We start from the raw sequence: 23,659 nt of genomic DNA on the forward strand, positions 1-23,659 counted from the left end.
AGAAAAAAACACTCTTCTGAAAAAATCATACTGGAACAATTGTTATCTATATTTTAAAAAAGCCTTTACATCTCTTATCAAAATTCAAATGTATTATAGACTTAAACATAAAACACAAAAACAATCAAGCTCCTAGAAAATAAGATAAAACCTAAATAACCTTGATTTGAGTATAACTTTTTAGATGGAACATTAAATAGTAAAACTTCTGCTCTGCAAAAAACACTAATGAGAAAATGAGTCAAGACACTGCAGAATGGGAGAAAATATTCATACAACGTGTTCTATGTGGTGTCAAGCTTAATTTTTTAACTTGATTGACTTGGGAGCTGCCCAGGGGATGGGTCGAGCACACCTCTAGGTGTATCTAGGTGGATAATGGAGGTTTTACACTGATACTCTATCGGGTCCCTTGTCCCTTCCTGTCTGTCATTGTTCCCTTGTTCTGCTTCCTGGCTGCCATGAAACTATACAACTTAGTTCTGTCAAACTTTTCTACCATGACAATACTGACTTGGACCAAAATGCGGACTGACTCTCCTGAAACCAAATCACGGACTGAATCTCTCTTTTGAAAATGTCAGCTAAATTAAACCTCCCTTCCTTTAAATTGTGGATGTTGGCTACCACATCCCAGTGCGCCAGAAAAAGTAGCTGATACATCTAATAAAGAAGTGTTATCCAAACTTTATAAAGACTCTTAAAGGTCAATAATAAAAAAATTTAAAATGGGCAAAATATGTAAAGATAAATTTCATCAAAAAATATACAGATGACAAGTGTACATGGAAACATACTCAACATCAGGAATCATTAGGCAATTATAAACTAAAACAATAAGGTTAAAAAGTCCAAAACATGGATAACACCCAATCCTCATTAATTGCTGGCAGGAAAGCAAAATAGTACAGCTACTATGAAAATTTCTTTAAAAACTAGACATCTCCTTACCATTTTCTTATGATTCAATATTTATGATCCTTAGTAGTTACACAACTGAACTGGAAATTTATATTCACAGTTAAATTCTGTACATGTACACTTATAATGATTTTATTCATAAGTGTCAAAAGAAATGGAAACAACCAAGATATCCTTTGGAAAGTTGATGGATAAAATAAACTTTGGTATATAAAGACAATAGAATATTATTCAGTATCAAAAAGTAATGAGGTATCAGGCCATCATGACACAAGGGAACCTAAATGCACATTAAAAACTGAGACAAGCTAATCTGAAAAGGCTACAAATTATATAATTCGGCACCATTCTGAAAAATTAAATTATGGTGAGAGCAAAAAGATCAATAGTTACTACGGTCTACAGGGAAAGGAGGCTTGAACAGTTGGAGCAGGGTGTATGTCATTAGACATTTGTCAAAACCTGTACAGTATAAAACACAAGAGTAAATGTAATGCAAGGGATGGATGGACTTTTGGTGATAATAATTCATCAAAGTACGTTCTTCAACTGTAATAAATATACCACTCTGGCAGGATGCTGACAGTGGAGTAGGCTATGCTTGTGCAGAGGTAGGGAATATATAAAGGAATTATATTTCTTGATCAACCTTGCTGTGAAACAAAAGCTATTATAGATAAAGGTATTACTTTTTTAAAAAATAGTTTTCTAAGGTGAGCATAAATAATGTTTGAAAGTTGCATTTTTATGGTTATCCAATTGTTTTGTTTGTTACTGGAAATCAACTCAGGACCTTGTGCTTGCCAAGCACTAGTACCACTGAGCTATATCCTTGATCCTGAAAGTCGTGTTTTTAAATTTCATTATCCTTGATAATGAAAGTTGTTGTTTTTAAAATCAGTCACAAGTAACCAGTCATAGCTGGGTATGGTGGCACATGCCTCTAACCGCAGCACTTGGGAGGCTGAGGCAGAAGGATCACTGTGCGTTGAAGGCTTGGGTTACATAGTGACCTGAGGTCATCTGAAACTGTATAGCAAGACCCTATCTCAAAAGAAACCAAGAAGCAAAAAAAAAGTAACTAGCTATAATAGTCTTCCTGATTGTCCAGCTATATCGAAATTCTTGATTCTTGAATAATGAATATATTCAAAACAAAAATGATACATTACTTTGGTAACAACTAGCAGAATAAGTTTATTAGCTAAATGAACTACTTTTGTCACCTTCATTTGCAGATGTTTCTACATAATGGCAGAAACAAAAAAATGAAAGAAAAGAGGAAGAGAAATGAATGTGATGATGAAATGTTACAAAATGGGATCCGGAGATAAAGGGAAAAGGATACATACTTTTTTTTGATCATAATTGACAAACTGGTATGTATTTTTTACGGAAATTATAGCTTAGTCAACAATGTTCTAAAATGCTTTTTAAGAATTTTCTGTAACTACAGATTTTGTAGTTGTCAGGTGCTGGAGACACCTTGTCCTCCAAGTGCAGTTCTAAAAAGTGCAGACAAGTCCCTGGTGCAAATGCATCAGCTGAACGTCTGGCTATTGCTGAGGAATCTATAATTATTTTCTTCTTAAATAGAGGGTAAACCAAAGTGATTGTTTCGTACTTTCTCCTTTCCCCACATACATGAACTCCATACTTCTTAGAAATCCCTAAAAGATAAGGCTTCATTTCATCCAGGTTTTTTCCTAGATGCTTATCTGGTTCTAAACCCAAAGCTGCTACACTGTTGACTATGTTATATTTCCATGAAAACTAAATACCAACCTGTCAGTTATGACCAACTTTCTCCCACATTTGATGATTGCTTGAATGTTAGATGCTATCATCTGTTGAAGCTAATCTTTTTGGTTCCTCTACCAAAGGTAAGCTAAAGGCTGGAGATTAAGCCTTTAACGTTTTCTACTCCAATATGCTGACAGTCAGAAAGTATAGCACCTACTGATACCCCACCTACACTTTCATTTCCTTCACAAGTTTCAAAACTCATAGAGACCTTCAACCTCATCACCTTCATATTTGATGCATTCCCATCCTGTGTCCAAGTTCCTTCCTGTAATGGTTCTATGGTAGAGTGGAAGAGTCATTGCTTCTGCATACGAATCAATGGCTTGACAACCCAGGCTGATACATTAAAAAAAAAAGCTGTCTAGTGCATCAGGCATCTCTCAGTTTTCATTTGGTCTCAGATTTGCTAAAGCAACCATTTGATACCCAGCAGCAATGCACTGCATCATATTTTAACAGCTGTCCTTCCCACCACTGATCAAGGCTAATACCCTCATGCTGCATATGCTGTGCATGCATGTGGCCTTGTGTTTTATTCTTATCATTAATAGAAGCAATAATAATCATACTAAACATGGCTGATATGTCAAATTTAATCACAAAAGGAATTGAACAAAGTAAACATCTTCTTTGTTGGTTGTTGATTTGAGATTATGATACAATGTCCAATGTCTCAGAACCTCAATGTGCTCCAGCTTGTTTGCAGAGCAAAGTCTTTTCTGCACTCTCATGTGCTTATCAGTGGGAGTTATCAAAGCCATCAGCTGTCTCAAGAGCATGATTTGGTGACCCACCCTGCTATATCACTCTGGAGTTTAAATTCCATGTCACCGGCTCTTCAGAACAATTAATCTTGGTGTGCGTCCAAGAGAAAGAGGGCTCAGTGCCACCAAGGCCCCTTCCATTTTCTTCTCTGATTTGCTCACTCTTTCTGCTTTTGATCTGCATTTCATAACCATATCATACCTTCCAGCTAATGCATCCTCATCTGCTCTGTTTCTAAAACATAAAGAATAGAAAAGATGGAGGCTAAGGAGTTGTAATGTAAGAGAAGTTTGCCTGAGCAAAGCACAGATAAACAGACAAATCAATCTATCATATGCTAATATATATGTTATTGTGTATAACGTACAGTACAGAGAGACCTAGTCGGACATTTCCTACAGGCATTCATCAGAAAGTAGAAGATGGCAATTATACAAACTCATATTCTCCTACACAAAAAATAAGATGAATCTACAAACAAAATGGGCAGCAGTCTGTTGACAATGAGTTTCCTATCATTTAAGGTGATCTAGAAAGACAAGGTGACAATATGTTGACCATGCACCCACAAGTGCTGGTCCACTTTCTCACTGAGTTGCTCATCTTGTCATGGAGCATCTGTGGTTGGTAGTCACTGCAGAAGCACTGTGGTCTTTGCTTTGAGGGAACTCATTGTTTACATGCATTATTTAGATTATGTCACTAGAGACAACAGAATTCTGTAATATTTGTAGCTACATCAGGGCAGGCACTAAACAACCATTCAGCCGATGTACTGACTGCTTAAATAGTGCAGTATCTCCATAACAATTTGTAAGCAGTCAGTGTAGACCTCAACACATGCTCATCTCCTGCTGGACCCAACAGTTGAAGAGTGAACATCTGCCCCAGGAGGGGAACTTCAGGAGCTACCTCCACCTAACCAACCAGCCTGGACAACTGTTATAGTATGCATGCAGAGTGTCCCCCAAAAGGCTCATATGTTCATAGACAGAGATTTGGGAAGGTGATTGGATCATGGAGCCTCTACACTCATCTGTTTATTAATCTACTAAATAGTTCAGAGATGTGCTATTAGAGATGAGATGTGGCCTAAAGAGTCATGTTATTGCCAACATGACTTGGAGTGGTGTGTGAAGCTCCCTGGCTCCTCCATTCTCTCTGCTTTCTGGCCAGCACGATATGAGCAGCTTCCCTCCACCAGACCCATCCATCTGGCCCTTTCTGCCTTGGAGCCAGTTGCCTGTGGACTGAATCCTCTAAAAACCATGAGTCGAAATAAACCTTTCCTCTTTTAAATTGTAGGTGTTAGCTATTTTGTCCTAGCAATGAGAAAGTGACTAAGACAACAATATCGCAATTTAGGAAGACCTTTTCTCAAAATAAAACAGAAAAAGACACAGTGTAGAGGCCCTGGTTGGTGAAATTTACAAAATATCCCCTCCCCATCTAGCCTATTTCCTCCCACACCATTCTGGAAAGGAATTCAATGAAAACAATGGAGTATTTTGTATGAACACCGGAAGGGGCAACAATCATGTACATATCCAAATTTCCAAGACAAGGGATTTCTATATGAAACATAATGTGTCTCAAAAACGTTAATGAAAATGATAGATCACAAAAACTACTGATAAAAAGATCCACTACCTACTGTGGAGTTAACTAAACCTTAACATTGAGTCAACATATATGTAAAAAGTAAAAACAGCAATTAAAAATTCCCTATCACCCTAGGACAATATGACTCCCAGAAAGTCTCCTCTTCCAGATTTTGGAATTCCCAGTCTGCTTGCTCACATGCATGCAAGTGTGGGATGGCAAAGACTTTCACAGTGGACTGAAAGAGAGTATTAAGTAGCCCAGAGTAAGAGGGAGAAAACGCTCCTGCTGTTTTATGGACTGCTATTTCTGCTTCTCATTTAGAAGTGGTACTCCAGGATTCTTAATAATTTTTCTTCTTTAATAGGAAAACACTTTCATGAGTGTTTCATGCTTCTGTTTAATTTGGGTGGGAATGGATTGGACAGAAGAGGCTTAAAATTTGTCTAGAAAAAAAGTTACCTTCTGTGGAGTTGGTTGTGCTGAGAAGTCTTGGGTATCCCTTGTCTGCTTAAAAGCCAGGACTGGGGTCATGATGTAGAGATTCAGGCAGGAGCAAAGATGGAAGAGAGACCCGACTCTGTAGCCAGCTGACCTTGACAACATGACAAAAGCCAGCAGAGCCAGCTCCAGAGGCGGTGTGTGATGTTCACATGCTAATACACTGCAGCCAGCAGCTTCTCTTTTCCACACAGACCAACACAAGCCTCCAACTTTCAGGTAAGCTTATTACACAGCCTTGTTCAGTGATCACTGGGAACTCTAGAGAAGGCCCGTAGGGAAGTCTTCAGCTCAGAGTTATGTGAGATGGCCAAAGGGAACCACCAGAAAATCTTAGCAGTTGAGCAAAGCAGTCAGGCAGAGGACCCCACCAGAAGCTCTCAGAAAGACTTTCTGAGGTGAAGGCTGAGGCACTTTACTTGAATTTGAAAGACTAGAAAATGTGAAAAAAAAAAAGTCACCTTAAAGATATAGTCTAATAGGATTTCTACATACCAAGTTGTAGTAAGCCTTGATTAATTTAGGATATTACCTGTTGCACATAACTAAAGTTTTGCATAAAGGTAGAAGTCCTTGGAAAGTTTTAAAGGCATCAATCTTTCATGGGTAGCAAAACCCAAACCAAAGGACTTGTTTTGTTTTTGTTGATCTGTGACCCATCACTGTTTTACAGACATGCCCCCAGTTTCCCCGAGGAGCTATTGTGATCCTGTTTCTGAGGTCCTGGCCCTCAGAGGCTTGAAGAACAGAATAGTACAAATGTTAGAAGTCAGCCATAACTAAATAAAAAGTACTTTTGTTCTCTCTAATTACACAGGCAAATATAATTTTTAGTAATTTTATAAAATATTAAAATTTAGGAAAAAAATTTTTAAAGGCACCTATAACTGCATCTCTGAAAGTCACATTGATAGATGTGTGCATTTTCTCCCAGAATTTCTTCGATACATTTTTGAAAACAAAAAAAGTATGATGAATTACACAGAATTGTATGTGTGTGTGTGTGTTTTTCCTTAGCACAGATGACATGAGCTAGGAACTCACAGCATTAAAACACAAAGTACTACAAAGATAAAAGTATAAATCAGTATAGTATCTGTGAAAGGCAATATGACAATTGTGATACTGTTTGTAATATAGAAAATTGGAAACAATTTTAATTAATGGAGAATTTGATAAATTATGGTTAATTAATACAAAAGATTATTGAGTCTTTAGAAAGAGATACTTCGAGATTATATACATACTGACCTGAAAAAACATCAAAATATATTGATATATTATAAAGATAAAAGTTGAAAGGTAATGAAAAGCACTTTGCCCTCTACACATGAACTCAGTTTCATCTGGAGGAGTGATTTGTCCCTGGAAATGGGTGTGACTGCTGAATCAGCTCATGTGTTCACACTGTTATTGCCCTGCCTTTTAGAAGCCCCATTTCTTAACATTCTACTTTGGTGATTGCTTTTCCTTGCTCTATGTTCCATGGAACAATGGTATGCTTTCGTCTACAGTGTATATAACTGTGGCCTCTTTCTTTTAAGCTAAGGAGTTGGCTAAGACACTTTTCATAATATCAAAAAACTTCCACCATCACTAATCTGTCTATTCATCCCGACCCTCTGCTTCCAAAGTCATTTTTGTTAAATTACCTCTATTGTTTGTAACATTGATTCAAACATCCAGCACCATTCTCTTGTTTTTTGGGGCTAGGCATTGCACTTTTACTTATAGACTTTTGCTAATCAATACAGAGTTAAACGTTGTACCTAGATTAAAAATAAGTAGTATAAAGCTAATTACATGCATTCATTATATGGCAATTTCAACAACCCAAGGAGCTTTGTTGGCTGAAACAGTTGCAGTAAGAAAAGCAAATCCTCACTGGTGAAGAAAACACAGCTACAAGTTCTCTGAGAGTAGTCCTCTGCTGATAGTGTAGAATTGCAGAGTACCAGAAAAATAACTCATTGCATCCTGTAATGGGATAATACTTTGGAGAATATCAGAAAAACAAATCGTGGAAGACAAATCCAGTGACTCCTTTTGAATGCAAAACAATTACTGTGACTTTGATTATTTGAAGACTCATTTCCTTATACTGATACGTAAAAAGCTGGCTAGGGTATTTCCTTCTCTCTTTAATTGGCTCTAAGCAATGCAAATAAGGCTAGCTGAGGTGCTGGTATGTAATTTCTAAAGCCAACAGACAGTCCTGTTTCCATGCCTAGTGTTCTCCACACAGAATATGTACAGGACATGAGCACACGAGATGTTAGAGCAAATAGCTCCGAGAATGTCAACAGGGTATGAGCCTCAAGATAAAGAGGCTATGGCTCCCCAGGGCACAAGAGTCCGCATATCAGAAACTAAAGCAATAGCCCCCCCCCCCAAAACAACTCCCCTGCTACTCTAATTGGATTACGTAAATTGATTCTTCTGCATATCTTTATCTCTGCAATTTATTTATTTTTTTTTTTGAATTTTTTCTTTAATTAAGACAAACATAAGAAATGACTAAATAATTTTTTTTTTGAAACAATAAGGGGGAGATTGAGATAAAACAGGACATAATAATATAACAATAGAGGTCACAGCATGACTGTTTCAATAACCTAGTACTTCACCACCTTATAACCTGACTTAATAGTAGTTACCATAGTGTCTTTTTCCTTGAAATATTTGGGTAAAACTTCATATACTCTAGCTTCAAATATTTTCATATCAAGAAGCCCAGAATAAAGCCTTTCTAATTAATGAGTGAAAACTTTATAAGGCTTCAAGGCCACCTAATGGGGAATCATGATTACCACATATTTTTATATATTTGAATCATTACTTACATTAGGGAAACTATTCGGTATTCACACATGCGAGATTGATTTATTTCACTTATGAGTATGGTCTCAAGCTGCGCCCATTTATTGATAAATATCTCAATGTGATCCTTCTTTATAGCTGAATAATACTCCATTGTATAGAAATACCACAACTTTTTTATCCATTCCTCAGTTGATGGGCACTTGGGTTGTTTCCAAGATCTGGCGATTACAAATTGTGCTGCTATAAACATAGGTGCACATATATCACTGTGGTATGATGCTTTCAGTTCTTCTGGGAATATGCCTAGAAGTGGAATAGCTGGAATAAATGGGATTTCCAGTCCCAACTTTTTGAGAAATCTCCAGACAGATCTCCACAAAGGCTGTACCAGTCTACACTCCCACCAGCAGTGCAGGAGAGTTCCTTTTTCCCCACAGCCTCTCCAGCATTTGTTGTCGGTTTTCTTGATCCTGGCCATTCTTTCAGGAGTGAGATGGTATCTCAGTGTGGTTTTAATTTGCATTTCTCTAATGACCAATGATGATGAGCATTTTTTCATGTATTTATTTGCCATTTGCGTTTCTTCATCTGAGAATTGCATATTCATCTCAGATGCCCATTTTTGGATTGGATCTTTGAATTTCGGAGGTCTGAGTTTCTTTAATTCTTTGTATGTTTTAGACAAGAGGCCCTTGTCTGAGAGAGAGTTCACTAAAATCTTTTCCCAGTTTGTGGGTTTTCTTTTCACTATGCTGGAGATTTCTTTTGACATGCAGAAACTTTTTAATAAGAAGTGGTCCCAGTTATTGATTCTGGGAAGTATTTCCCGTGCGGTTTGAGTCCTGTTCATGAATTCTTTACCTACTCCTATGTCTCCAAGGTTTCTACCTATTTTGTCTTCCAATAGATTTAGTATGCCATTCTTGCACCTGATCAGCCAGCTCATTACTCGCATAATCCACCCCCTCATCTTCACTGTCACTCATCTCTGAGCCACCCCACCTCTTCACAAGATAATAAATCCTGGGAGAGGCCTAGAATCAGGGCCTTTGTCCGCATGTCCTCACAAGGATTTGGCTTAGGACCCCTTGGCTGCCCTTAACTTGGAATATGTCTCTGTAATCTTCACTCACATCATGGATTGCTTTGGTGGTGGTAGATTGGAATTACTTGCTGGCATTCCAATACCATCACAGTGGGATTACAAATATAACTTTTTGGATTGTGAGGAAAACTAGAAGGAGGATTATAATACTTGGATGATTGAATTTACAATACAAATAATATTTCAAATTATAACTAAAATAGATTAAATGTTTCTATAAAACCATTTTTAAAGAAGGATTGCTTCATTAATAATGTTAATATATGTGAAAAACTATTTAGAGAAAGTATGCCAGTCAATTAATAATAGTCATATCTAGACTATGAAATATGAGATAATTTTACTCTTTACATTATAAAATGATGTACTATTTGAATACTTTAGAATGTACGTGGTTACTTTTTAAAACACAAAAAGCAATATTTTTTAAGAAAATACATTTGTATAAATAGTGTAACTCTTTTTGTTGATTTCTGATTATTTTCTCATGACAGATTCCTAATTTTTCCTACAAGTAGGGATTTAATTCAAGGGTTGGCGATCTTTAAAACTCCTAATATATCAATTTATTGTCTTCCAGGATGGGACCACTTCGTATCTCTATCAGCATTTATTTATTCATTTATCCATGCATCTAGCAAATATTTGTTAAGTGCTTCCTACTGCCCTATACTCTACCCACACCTAGAGTTGCCATAGTAAACAACCCAGATTTGATCTCTGCCTCCATACCAGTGTTAGTCAAATTGATAAGCAATTTTTAAAACTGTGATAAATGCTATGAGGCAAAGTAAGGAATGAACTGAGAGTCCATTCATTGGTGTAGGAGATGGGGAAAGGGAATGGATCCCAGGGAAAAGCTGAGCCTCTCAGTCCCCTGGAAGGAGAGGCACTGATAGCTCAAAGGGAGGTCCTGGGGCTACACTGCCAGGCACACAGCACAGTGGTGTGGGGACAGACAGCCAGGTGTAGGTCAGGTTGATTTAAGATTTGAGGATGAGCTATTCTTCATTACTATTCACCAAATATTCATTCCCCAGTCTCCTCCCTCTCCATGATGGCACACACTCGACTTTCCTGTCCCTTGGTATCAGGTTTGATCCTGTGGCCAATTGGTCCTCAAAAACGACAGACATTGCCACTATTGTTCACATAATTCATAGTGAAGCAGAGCTGTGCAGCTGCCCCACAAACCTGGGAGACCTGTAAACCTGTGATTGTACGTGGGTGAGTTTGGGGGACAGTTTGTTATGTGGCAAAAACTGATACTGGTATAGGATCTTTTCTTAATTTTAATTTTTTTTTGGTACTAGGGATGGAACCAAGAACTTTCACACTGAGCAGCATCCCCAGCACTATTTTATTTATATATTTTTAATTTTGCAGCAGAGTCTCACTGAATCGTTAAATTACCTAAGCTCATATTTATGATCTCCTACTTTAGCCTCCCTAATTACTGGGATTACAGGTATGAGCCATCATGCCCGGCTGATACAGGATCTCAATTATACATTTAATAAGAATCTGAAAAAATGTTTCAAGCAGAGAATTAGATTAGTTTTTTTTTTTTTAAAAAAAGAATGTTTAGCTGCTAGGTGAAGCAGAGGTTAAAGGATGCAAGAGAGGCCATAGTAAATGAAGAGAGATGCTGTAGCTCTAGCCTAAACGAAAGAAAAGAGCAATAATTTGATGAGATTATTATGTACATTGTTTTAAAATTATGGAAATAGTAAATGGCATTTAAAAATTGTTTATTTATTGTATTCACTTTATAAAATTAAAACCTAGGAACATAATGTGATCTTTAAGTTTGAGGAAAACATTTTACTGACCTAGGAAGCACTAAATATGACAACCTTTAACATGTTTAAATTTAATTTTAATTGACAAATAATATTATATATTAAGGGATACAACATGACAGATGGAAGGAACCTGAGTGTCCATCAATGGATAAATGGGTAAGGAGAATGTGGTGTATGCACAAGGGAAGGCTATTCAGCCTTTACAAAGAGGAGAATTCTGCCATTTGTGACAACAGGGACAGAACCGGAGAACTTTATGCTAAATGAAATAAGCCTACATATAAAGACAAACACTATCTGTTCTCACTCATATAAACTCTTAAAGGGTCAATCTCATAGAGACAAGAGAGTAGAAAGATGGGTGGTGGGCGGATGAGGAAAGGGAGGTTCTGGTGGAGGCACAGAGTTTTAGTTTGGCTGGACGAAGTCTCGATGACTTACACCACACGGCACAGTGACCTCAGTTCCTAAAACTACCTATTCCAAAGCTACTAAATAAAACGTGTATGTTCTCACCTCCAAAAGAAATGATAAATTGTTGAGGTGAGAGGTGTGTTAATCATCTTGATTGAATCTTTCCGATGTTTACATAGATGAAAAACATCCGTCCTTGAGCTTTTTACCTTTATTTCCCGCCATGGTCTTTTCATCCTGTGCCATTCACGTAGCGTGTCTGGCCACACCTCTTCTCTTAGGGGCCCTGAAAAGAAGTCACTGGAGTTTTCTCTTTTGGGTCATTTACTATGCCCACAGACTGGTCAGAAGCGCGCCTCTTTGCTTAGGCTGCAGTGTGGTTTCATACACCCCTTGGTTCGTGTTCGTTCGTCTCCCAGCTGTGTGACACCAGGTCAACTCCTTGCTGATGGTCAGGTGCACAGGTTAACTCAGGCCCTCCTCGGTCTCACTTTGTACCTGGACGATGTCCACAGCCCCAAGTCCTTAGTCTGTAGAAGGAATAGGAAAAGGAGAAGATACAGAACATAACCCATGGCCTATTCAGGTTACAGATAAGATTAACCCTCTAACCTCCTTCACTCTGCAAGTTCAAGCTTGATCTGATCCCAGAAGGTGGACAGCGGTCTGCAGTGCGTTCTTTAATATCACTGAGCTGCCAGCTACCTTGCTACCAAATGAAAAACATCTTTACGTATGAACTTTATGTATGAACATGTGATAAGGTTTATAGAAGGTACCTACTAGGCTACCTGAATTTCGTTTAGAAATTAGCATTAGTAGCAGCAGCAGCAGCAATAGCAGCAGCAATTTTAATAGTAGTTATAATAGTCTTTTCTATTACCGCAAAAGCCAGCCCAGAAGGTACGGCAATTTTAATATATGTTTACCTTGTGTAACTCTGCAGGACCTCAGGCTGCCCAGCCTTGTCCTGACTCCTGCTGTCCATCACGTAAGGTGAAACCTGTGCACTAAATAAACAGACGCTTGGCTTTTTCTTTGGTAAAACTGGTTAAGACTATTTTTCTAGGATGAAGCACAAAGAACAGGGATGTGACCAAGTGCTTTTCCAGCTTCATTTTAGGCTGGTCAATTTGCTCTTTCAGATAACACAGCCCCAGGGGCCTCGAAGTTAATATAGACTCTGGCCGTTCTCACAACACTGAGATCATCGGGCTTCGTTTTCAGTTATTATCTATGTTTTAAATTGTGTCAGGGATTTCTATGTGCTTAAAATCAACTCCCTTTGTTTCTTTCTTCCTTTCTTGTGCTGAGCATCTCTAGTACCTTGAGGCTTCTTTGGCTCCATGAATTTGGTAGTCACAGATTTGATGTTAGTAGTTTGCTCTTGTCCTTTCTTACCATATTATGATATACGACATGTGACATATGGAAGGTTGTCATTCTACTGGAGAGTTGTTTAATTGTCTCCCTCCAGGCTGATGCAAGGGAGCAAGTAGCACAGCACTCACCCCTCTGTAACTTTACTGCTCTCTGCTTGCTAATGCATTTACAGCATTTCAAGTGAAATGGTTTGTAAATTCTTTTTCTCAGTATATGTAAAGGGGAGGCTCCATTTGAGAAGGACAATGTTAATTATAGCTGATATGAATTATGCAAAAATAATGTGAAGGAAACTTAATCCATGAGAAAAATGTACCCTACATATATGTTTTTGTACAGATAAATTTATATATTAAAGAAAATTTTAAGACATGACCAGGTAAATATTAAGGACCCACCACCCAGCACTGCACAGACTAGTTATCAATGAGTTTAAATAGAAGCTAAAAATTACTTTGACTTTTTTCTATCATTGGAGAAGCAAAGCTACAGAAAACCAGTCTTTTTTTTTTTTTTTTTTTTTTTGTCTTTTCCCTTTTTACCGGTACCAGGGATCAAACTCACGACTGCCTGCTTGCAAGGCAGGCACTTATGCCGCTGAGCTAAATCCCCAACCCCAAAAGCCAGTCTTTAAATTAGCAGTTTTTACCAGCACTTTCCAAACCTACTCATTTATTGCATTCTTACCAAGTACCAGGTAAGTGTCAAGCACTGCATATATATATTTAAAGAAGTTAAGTATCTTTCCAAGACCATACAGCCTATAACTAACAAAATGGGAATTAGTGCTATTCTGACCACTTTTCCTGGGTACTAGTGACCTTCTTCAAACTGTATTCCTACTTACTTATAAAGAAACTGTGTAATAAAGGCTCCATTTTATCTCTGAGTCCACCTGAATGAAATGTGGTGCTTCTTAGGGCAAGGTCCTGGTAAGGCTCACCTTTGCCACGACCCACAGCACCAACCAGGCAACTGGAATAATCTCTATTATGGGCTGTGCTCTGCACTACACAGGGGACAAGGTCCTTTAGGTCCCTTACTACATTATAGACCTGCACCCAATGTCGGCTTTCAAGATGTCTAAAATTTAAAGAGGCAGGAACAAATTTAAAGTGGCCTTTAGTAAAACCATCGTCAAGGAGCATTTCCAGGGCATGTTGGCTAATGTGTGTTAGATGGAGCTAAAAAGCTTACACTAGATTTCAGCCCTCAGTGTGAGTTTACTCACAATACCATATTGATAGCTCTGAACGTCTTCTTTTGCCTCTTTCTGCTTCTGGCATTTTCATACAATCTGCATAGCAAATTGACAAACAATTGCTGATTTTGTATTTGCTTTTGCGAGCGAGGTTCTGTCAGGGCTCCTTTCCAATCTCACCAAAAGTAGGTGTAAACCAATACAAATCGAATACGCTATCTAAAAAGAGATGTTTGCAGAAGAAGAAGAAATTTATTATGAAACTCTTAAAAGAAGCACAGGCCTACAGCACACAGGGTGAGTCACAGGGTGTGGTAAGGGCAGACAGAAAACGGATAACCAGTCCACAAGCCAAACAAAGCACACACCACCACAGAAACGCCATTATTTTGGGTCAGGACAAAGACAAAAAGGATCTGGTGCTTCCGGGATGGCATTTTACTATTCCTGCAAGGCAGAGGTCACTGAGGCAAGAGCCAAGGGCAGAGTGCCGAGAGCTTTGCATCCCCTCCGCTGCCCTGCCCTCACCCCCTCACCGGCTTCTGGACCAGGCCTGGTCTGTGTCTGGTCTCTTTCACAGCAGCAGCACCCTCCCTGTGGAAGTCACTCCTGGCGGCCAGGACTTGTCATATTCATGCTGACTGGTCAGGTCAAGCCAGGCGGAGGCATTTCTTATATCTTTCAGGCAAAATCCATGCTCTTGAGCTGCATTAGCTGGGCTGGCAGCTTTATCACGTTCCTGTCCAGGAGTCCTCATTCTACTGTTGCTTTTCTCTCTGTGCATCAAGCACTCATCATACGTGAATCCCACTAACCCACCCAAAAGTCCTGTCCCCTTTCCCTTCCTCCCCATGTTCTCATGTCTTTCCCATGCCTTCAGGCCCAGCTCTGTGCCCTTCATTAAGCTTTGGCTGGGCATCCTTGCACACAGCGCTAGGGGTGCCACTGGGGGTACAGATATGCAAGACTCCTAGCACAGCCCTGCATCACATCTGGTGCTGTGTGGTTCCTTCTGGGTGCAATATCGCAGTGCATCCGTGCAGCAATCCTAGGAGCAGGCATTAGTGTTGCAGTAGCAAGTGATGAAACCCCAATTCAAACTAGACTGACACATGAAAAAGTCACTGCTTCACTTACACGAAAAGTCCAAGGAAAGAGATAGCTCCAGTGATGCCATCAGGAACTGACCCTCATCATCCTGGTTCAGCAAATGTAGAGAGGTGGCTGCAGAAGCCTCAGGTACTCATTCCCTCCACGAAGGCCAGCAGAAGGCAGTGCGCCTCTGCTCCAGGCTTCCCAGGAAAGGGCCGTTGTGTCTCCATAGTTCTGAATGGGTCATTTGGTCATTACAAAAGTTCAACTTTATTATTGTTGTTACTTTCTTATTATGAAAGTAGTTTTTCTTCGGCCTTGCAGCATGCTAAACAAAGATAAAGTCCTCCCTTTGTTTAGCGAAACATGAATTTTATTTGAAAATTGTGCATTATTATAAGCATGTGCACATTAGAAAGACACAGTCTCTCTAGGGCTTGTTATTGTGCAAGGTTTTAGGCATTCACCGGGGGTCATGGAATGTTCCATATATCTGCTACCAGATAAGGAGGGCTCCTGTACTATGAAATCATTCCTGCTCAGCAAGAAAGACGCTGGCTCCTTAGCATGGGTAGTGGTAAAGTAACTTTGCATTCCTTGGGCTTGGCTGGGGAATCTTGTCTTGAGCTGGTGCTTCTCTCTTTACTTGTATATACCTCAGCTTCTGACTAACTCAGCACGTTCTCTAGTTCTTGAGTCAGGTTTTATCACACTGATGAGAAGTCAGGCGACTTCATCGGTCTATATGAGAAAGCACACCAACTATTTCACATGTACAAGGTCCAGTATATTCACTAAGGCTCCTTTTGAGATACTGCATAAACACAAAACAAGATTGCTATATCATATTGATTACAACAGCAATAGCTCTGTGTCAGGCACTGGACTAAGTCTTTGATATTATCTCATCTACTTCTTACAGGTACTTTCTGAGTCACATGCTTAATGACTTCGCCTAACAGATGAAAGAATTGAGCTTGAGAGAGAGTTAATCTGTTACCCAAGGCCACCAGACCAAGCTAGACTTAATTCCTTAAAAGCATTCTAAAAGTCGGGCGTGGTGGCTCACACCTGTAATCACAGCACTCAGCAGGCTGAGGTGGGAGGATCATTGCAAGTTCAAGACCAGCCTGGGCTACAAAGTGAGCTCAAGGCCTGTCGGAACTGCATAGTGAGACCCCATCTCAAAAAAAGACAAAAAAAAAAAAAAAGCATTCTAGAAAGTGTGTTATCAACACCTGAGAAGACTTCATGACAATGGGCACTATGACATTAGGATAGAAGCATTTTGAGTTATTTATATACTGGCACCCTCAGGCATGTTTTCTCCCGATCAGTCAGAATATGGCTCTTCATGCTCTTAGACTGAGTCTGTTACAAATATTGAGTTAAACAGTTACAAGGGCACCTCTTCTTCCAGTGGAAGCTTCTAGAAGGTTGGCTACTTTTCAGTTTTTGTCCTGTTTTCCACACAGTGGATATATAAGCTCTGATAATGAGGAAGCTACAGTATGGGTATAGAAGGCAGGAAACTTTAGCTCTTACGTGGTCACTGTCTCTTTTCCCTGTACCCACTCGCTGCACCAAGCCCAGACCACAAAATGAATGGGGCATCACATCTGGGCCTGCTTTTCATGCTTCTGAGAAAATAAGCAGCATCAGAAAGGCCCCAGAAGGTCATCTGGAAGAAGTTTGTTTCAGTGCATCCTCACAAATAATTATTTGTAGGCTTGACCTCCATTCTCCCAGGGACAGATACTGTCTCAAAGAATAAACCTCAATTCTCAAAGCTTCTCATGCCTCAGGAATGGCTTCTCCTGCTGCACGGTCAGGATGACAAAGAGCAGGGAAGGGCGCCAGCCAGCCCTGTCACTGGCTGTCTTCTCCCTTGGTCTACTCTGAGACGCAGCGAGTCCTGTGTCTTAGACACAGATCAGTAGCTAAGTGCAGGTCCCATCTTCACCTAGGTTTCGTTCATCTCTGGTGGTCACAGCAGGGCAGCCAGGCACGTGTGTCTGTTCCAGGGACACTGCCCCAAATGGCATGTGTAAGGCAAAAGTGTTCTCTCTTGGCCTCTCAGCATGCCGACAAAAATAAATCTCTCCTCTTTTAGTGGAGTATGAGCTCTCTTGCCTGTACCCTCTCCCAGCTAGCTCTTCAGTCTTTCCCTGTACCTTCTTTCTCTCTTTTCTCAGGCACACTAGCTTTTATTTGTTTGCTTGTTTGTGTTATTTTGCTTCTCTTACTCTCCTGCCTGCCTTTCCCCTTCTATTTCTCTCTTTCCATAAGCTAGAAGCTGTATTTCCCATCTTGCCGTGGGCATAAAGTAATGGCAGATCGAATAGTGTGTCCCAAATGAAGGTTTAAGGCAGGAGGGTGGCTTGCACAGATTGGAACTCCAGCATTTAGGGAGGCCTAGAAGACAGGAAACGTGATGAATTGCGGGATGCTTTTAAGTGGAAGATAAAAGATCCCCAAGTGAGCGCCACCTAGTGGCGTACTAGAGTAAGGACAATAGTAGCAAAGAAAGTTTTGTTTTGCTTTGTGCTTTGTTTTTTTTTTTGTTTGTTTGTTTTTTTAGTCAGTACTAGGGATTGACCCTTGGGCCTTTTTACAGAGCTATGTCCCAGAGTGTTTTTGTTTCCTTTTTTAAATTTTTTAAATTCTGAGACAAGGTCTCGCTAAATTGTTAAATTGCCCAGGCTGGTCACCTCCTGCTTCTGAGTGCCAGGATTACAGCCATGTGCCGCCATACCTGGGAGGAGAGGTCATATTTTGTACTGTAAATCTATTGTTCTCCCCTGGTCCTGCCCCTGGTGTGGTTGACCCCATGCTATACAAGGTGCATTTTCCTTGCCTTATTAAACCTCACACAGTCTCTCCAAGCCAGAACTGACTAAGTGTATGGGGACAAGACTCTAACCCTCACCCTAGTGACTTCAGAGCTAATACTCTTTCCACAGCACACTGTATAAAATGAAGAGGGACATAAATGCAGTTCATATGATTTGGATTTAATTTAGTATGGGTAATATTTACTTTTTGATGATTTTGAGGAGATTCCAATATATGCAGAGATGATGTCAGAAAAAGATTTTATAAATTTATATTTGAACAATAACACACATTTTAAACAGTTATTTTTGTAGTTAAAATTGGCAGAATTTATAAGATCCACTTCTGCTCTTATACAGAGAGTATCCTTCCACCTCTTCATTTCTCAAGAGGAAAGAATGTTGACATTTCTTGTCTCTGAATTGTGTTAAACTCTGTGTTTTCATCAACAGTGAAAAGGAATACAGCACCACTATTGTGTTTTTTTGAAATGAAGTTCAATTAAATGTCAACATTTACCATAAAATAACCAACCCGCCCCAAAAGCTGCTTTTGATAAAATGTTTTGAAGTGCATTAAGTTTAAACAACAGAAGCCCTTCATATAAATCCACACAAAGAAGCTATAGGTCCCCTCAAAAGACCCTGGTTCAGAAATGCCCTCGAATCCCATGGTCTTTGAACTCATGGTGAAATCAATTGGTCCTGGGGACTAGTCACAAAAGTTTCCAGTTGCCATGACAATGTCTCTAGGGCTTCTCTTTCTGTGACTGTTAGGAAAAACAGCTGCCAGCAAGAAAAGGCTGACTGGCCAGCCCTGGAAGGGAGCAGAAATGTATCTACTGCTCAGTAACACATCAGTCCTGCAGCTCCCTTTCCCGAGTACATATGTGTCTTCCTGATTGTGTTTGTGACATTAGTGTGGAGATGGAGCACTGTCATCCAGTACTGTATCTCTACTTAGAAAGAGGCTCCCCTGTTGGTTGTGTGGGCAATCCCCGGTAGATGAATCACTGGGGCTCTAGTTTCAGGGACTCCCTACTTAAATAAAGAGAAGAGTCACCACCCATAGAAAACACTTTGCTATGGCATAAATTACAGATTACTGGGGAAGTTCCTTTTTCTAAACCCCTGGGAAATTCAGCCCTGATTTACTGATTGAGCCCATTGATAGAACTGTGGGGGGAGGACCGGGGGGGGGGAGGCTGAAAAGATAAGAAGTATGAAATATAAATGACCTTTATTTTGAGAATGCGGAGAGACACCCCCAACCCCCTGGGGCACCGCATCTCCACCCTGGGGCCTTCGATCTCTCCTCGGAACACGTGGAGTGAGGCACATAAGTAGCCTCGGCTTGGGGTGGAACCTAAGGGGGCATTAGGGATGCACAGGTAGCCCAGTGGTCTTAGTTTGGCACGAGAGGTAGATTCCTAGGGGAGGGGGAGATAGGAGCCCCTTGGCTTTATCGGCTGCAGTATCCTGTCTGGGCCAAAACCCTTTCACCCATAATGCTGAATTTTGAATTAACTTTGATGCTTGGCACTCCAGTTTCTCATTAGGGTATGACAGGGAGAAGGTAAAGGCAAAAGAGAGTGAGGGTAGAGTCAGAGATAAAAGCAAGTCTGATAAGAGCAAGTGTGAAGACAATAATCCAACTGACTCACGAGCTCCAAAAAATGCATCATTTGCAGAAACCTGACAGACGATGACTGCTCGGTATCCACGTGGAGAACTGACTGCGAGAGGGACGTTTACCGGGACACCTGCGGCACTGACTGCCGACTGGAGGACCGGGAGCAACTGTGAGTGAGCCCTCTAAGTAAGGACACGGCTGAGGGAGAAAGAAGGGATGAGGAATCAAGAGAGCAGGGACAGACTGGGGAAGTGTGGAGTGCGGGGAGGAGAGCGGCAGAGTGGAGGAAGAAAGGGAAAGAGAAGGCAGAAGACAAAGGAAGCTACCAAAGACAGGAAGGAAGGGATGAAGGGCAGAAAGGTAAAGACTGCTGAGAAGAAAGAGAGGAAACGAAGTAGAGAGAGAGAACCGACATGCCCGTGGTGCCCATTTTCCCAGCAATCGTCCTCAGCAAACATGTGTGCAGCAGCCGCTGGCTGAGCGCGGTGTCCTAGTTGCATAGTAATGAAGTCAGAGAGGCTGGGAGTGTCTGTATTCTGCACAGCTGGACAGGTCTCTGGTTTCATGGTCTGGCTGGCTGCGGGCCCTGGGTCTGGCAGCAGGCCTGCTGCCTGGAACCTGCTATCAGGCCTCCTCTTGTTCTGCCGGCGTGGGACGCTCCCTCCTGGGCTGCAGGATGACTGGGCCGTGGGAAGGCAAGGAGAAATCCCCCCAGCAGTGGGCCTTGGGTTTCCAGCAACTGAGCAGTGTCATGAGAACTTCTGTGGGAGTGTTGGGTATCCTGCCCTTGGGAGACAGTAAAGAGGAGGAAGCACAATGACAAGTGACCAAAGAGAAGCTTCTGGGCTTTGCAGTCTCCATTTGCTCCAATCAATAAGAACCCTTTTTCCTTTTCATTTGCTTTGCCAAAATTGAGACAGAGGCTGCTCCATGGCAATCTGTATGGAAACGAGAACCCTTTTCTTCGTGCCTCCCATGCCCTGCCCCAATAATTTACAGGAAAGGTTGGCTCAAACCTTTAGAAAGTTTATATGGAAAGCTGAAGTTGACCGGGAATCAGAGAAAACAAAAGATGCTAAAAAGGAGAGAGATTAAAGAACAAAGACAAAGAAAGCGATTTGTTAAAGGTTCAGGAGATACAGGAGTTCAGATACCAGCTTGAGCTGCACAGAAAGTAAGGCAAGAACACAGAGGAGCAAGGTTTTTTCCACCTCTCTCTTGTGTGCATTAATCACAGAGCGACTATCCCATCAGAGTCCTAACTGTTCAAAGTGCAAGGGATCTCAGAGATCATCTGTTCATTTTAAGATTTTCAATTTCAGCATGTGAGAAATAAGTCTTAGAAAGTGTAATTCTTTACCTGGACTGAACAGGTTTCCCTGGTGTTGTCTATTCAGGGGACACTGCTTGAGAGGCAGGGACTCCCAACAGCTGAATGGGAACAAGTGGCTGTGACAATGGGGCTGTGACAATTCCCATGGATTCTACTTTCTGCATTTTAAGCCAAAAGGAAGAAGGGGGGGCATGGTCTATTCACCTGGGCTTTTCTCCACAGTAGAGCATCTTGGGAATTCTCAGTTCAACTGTATTATTTTACCCAACACTATACCAGTTGCTTATGGAAATAAAGAAAAGAGATGTTGTCTATGGTTTGTGGATCCCTCTGTAGCAAAGGGATGTAACACTGCTTTCTCCAACATTTGACATTGGGAAAATTTCCTAACATCTCTGAACCATTTCCTTATCTGTGAAATGATGCCACTGAAATTCTTATTTGAGCAGTAGATGCTTCTCAATTTGCGATGGGGTCACATCCCTGATAACCCCATCATAAACTGAAAGTGCATTTAACCTACCTAACCTACCAAGCATTGCATCCTAGCAACACGACACCCTGGAGAGTATCTTATTTCCCCAGTGACCCCCAGATGACTGGAGGCCATGGCTCGCTGCCCCACTCAGCATGTCTAGAAAGCATATTACGCATGTTGTCAGCTAAGGAAAAGATCAACGTTCAAAATTCAAAGTATAATTTCTATTAAATGTGTCATTTCCACAGTATCATAGAGTCAAATCATCTAACTGCAACCACTGTAAATAGGGGACTGTCTGTACTTTTATATGTTGATGCTAATCCAGGACATGGAGTAATTGCTCATGTATAATAGTTATTTAGTCTTCATGCCAGCTACATCTATCATCATGATGTTAGTTACTTTCACTTACAATGTTGTAAAGCCTGTTTGTATTCCCTGGGATCAGTGAATGCTTGCTGTGAATGAATGAATTTTTAAATTTCTAAATCCAGTCTTCTCAATTTGCACTCTCTCATTGGCTTTTAGGGAGGTTAAATATAACTAGCATTCTGCTTTTAGTGTTCTTCTCAGAGAAATTTATCATGTCACAAAAATTTCTATGAAAAGAGAATGGGTAGAGACCAGTCAGTCAGCTTCCACTGACTCCAGATTATTAGTAACTACTTTTGAGAGGCTGTCTGTACTCCAATAAATAGGAACATTCACAAGAAATGGATAGATTTCTAAATATACAATAATTACCAAAACTGAACTGAGAAGATATAAAAACTTTGAACAATCCCCAAATAGGCAATGAGAATGAATAATTAATAAAAATAGAACTATCAACTAGGAGAAGCCCAGGTTTCAATGGAGTCACTGACAAATTCTACCAGAACTTTAGAGAAGTGATACTCCTCAAAATCTCGAATGAGATTGAAAGTTAAATAGTACTTGTGAAGTCATGCTTGGAAGCTATCATTACCTTGATTCCAAAACCAGAAAAAGATCCAACCAAAAAGAAAGTGCAGCCCAATTTCTTTAATGAATGTACATGCAAAAATTCTCAACAAGATACTGGCCAACAGAATGAAAAAACATCAAAATATCATGTATAATGACCAAGTAGGATTCATCCCAAGAATGCAGAAATAAACCAACATATACAAATTAATAATTGTAAGGTGTCACATAAACAAGAAGTAAGGAAAAAAAACACACAATAATCTAAATAGTCACAGGAAAAGCCTTTGACAAAATCTAATATCCATTCAGGATTTTTAAAAAACTGAAGAAAATAGATATAAAGGATCTTATCTCAATTTGATAAAAGCCACATATGACAATGTCCAACATCATATTAAGTAGGGAAAAGCTGAAATCTTTTCCTCTAAAATAAGGAACAAGACAAAGATATCCACTGTCACCATGTCTGTTCAATATAGTTCTCAGAACATTTGCCAGAGCAATCAGGCAAGACAAATAAATGAAAGGGATATGTACAGAACAACAAGAAGTAAAATTATTATTTGCAGATGATATGATTCTCCTCATAGAAGATTCCAGAAATTTCATCCAAAGACTCCTTGAATTATTAACTAAATGCAGAGATCCCAACCACACCAGGCTGCACTCGGTAGGTTTCAGCCTGCCCAGGCCACACCTAGCGACTTTCTTTCAAACCGGGAAATTCAGCTGGTGGCTGGGGTCAGTCCTGCTCCCCATCCCAGCCCCCAAGAGATTTTAAGATCATTGCTCCCAGTGCTCAAAAACCCACCCAGATCCCAGCCACAACAGACTAGCCTTGGGAGGTTTGTGGACCAACTACATTACGTCCAGCGACCTTCTTCAATCAGGGAAGTTGAGAACAGGTAAAGTGAGTTCCAGGGCATTGTTCTTTGCTCAGAGGGAGCTTTAGTTCATCATCCACATTGGTTAGGTGCCTGCCCAGCTACCTGGAACACTGAAGGTAGCACGG

At 40.3% G+C, this 23,659-nt stretch overlaps 1 pseudogene; it reads right to left on the bottom strand.

Annotated features, from left to right (window-relative positions):
• Window positions 1-2,331: 2,331 nt before the first annotated feature.
• LOC100720700 (diphthine--ammonia ligase-like) lies at window positions 2,332-3,224 on the bottom strand (annotated as a pseudogene).
• Window positions 3,225-23,659: the final 20,435 nt, after the last annotated feature.

This window comes from Cavia porcellus, unplaced genomic scaffold (genome assembly GCF_034190915.1).
Source record: "Cavia porcellus strain 051 isolate PalLab524CR breed Dunkin Hartley unplaced genomic scaffold, mCavPor4.1 scaffold_2, whole genome shotgun sequence".
Lineage (NCBI taxonomy): Eukaryota > Metazoa > Chordata > Mammalia > Rodentia > Caviidae > Cavia > Cavia porcellus.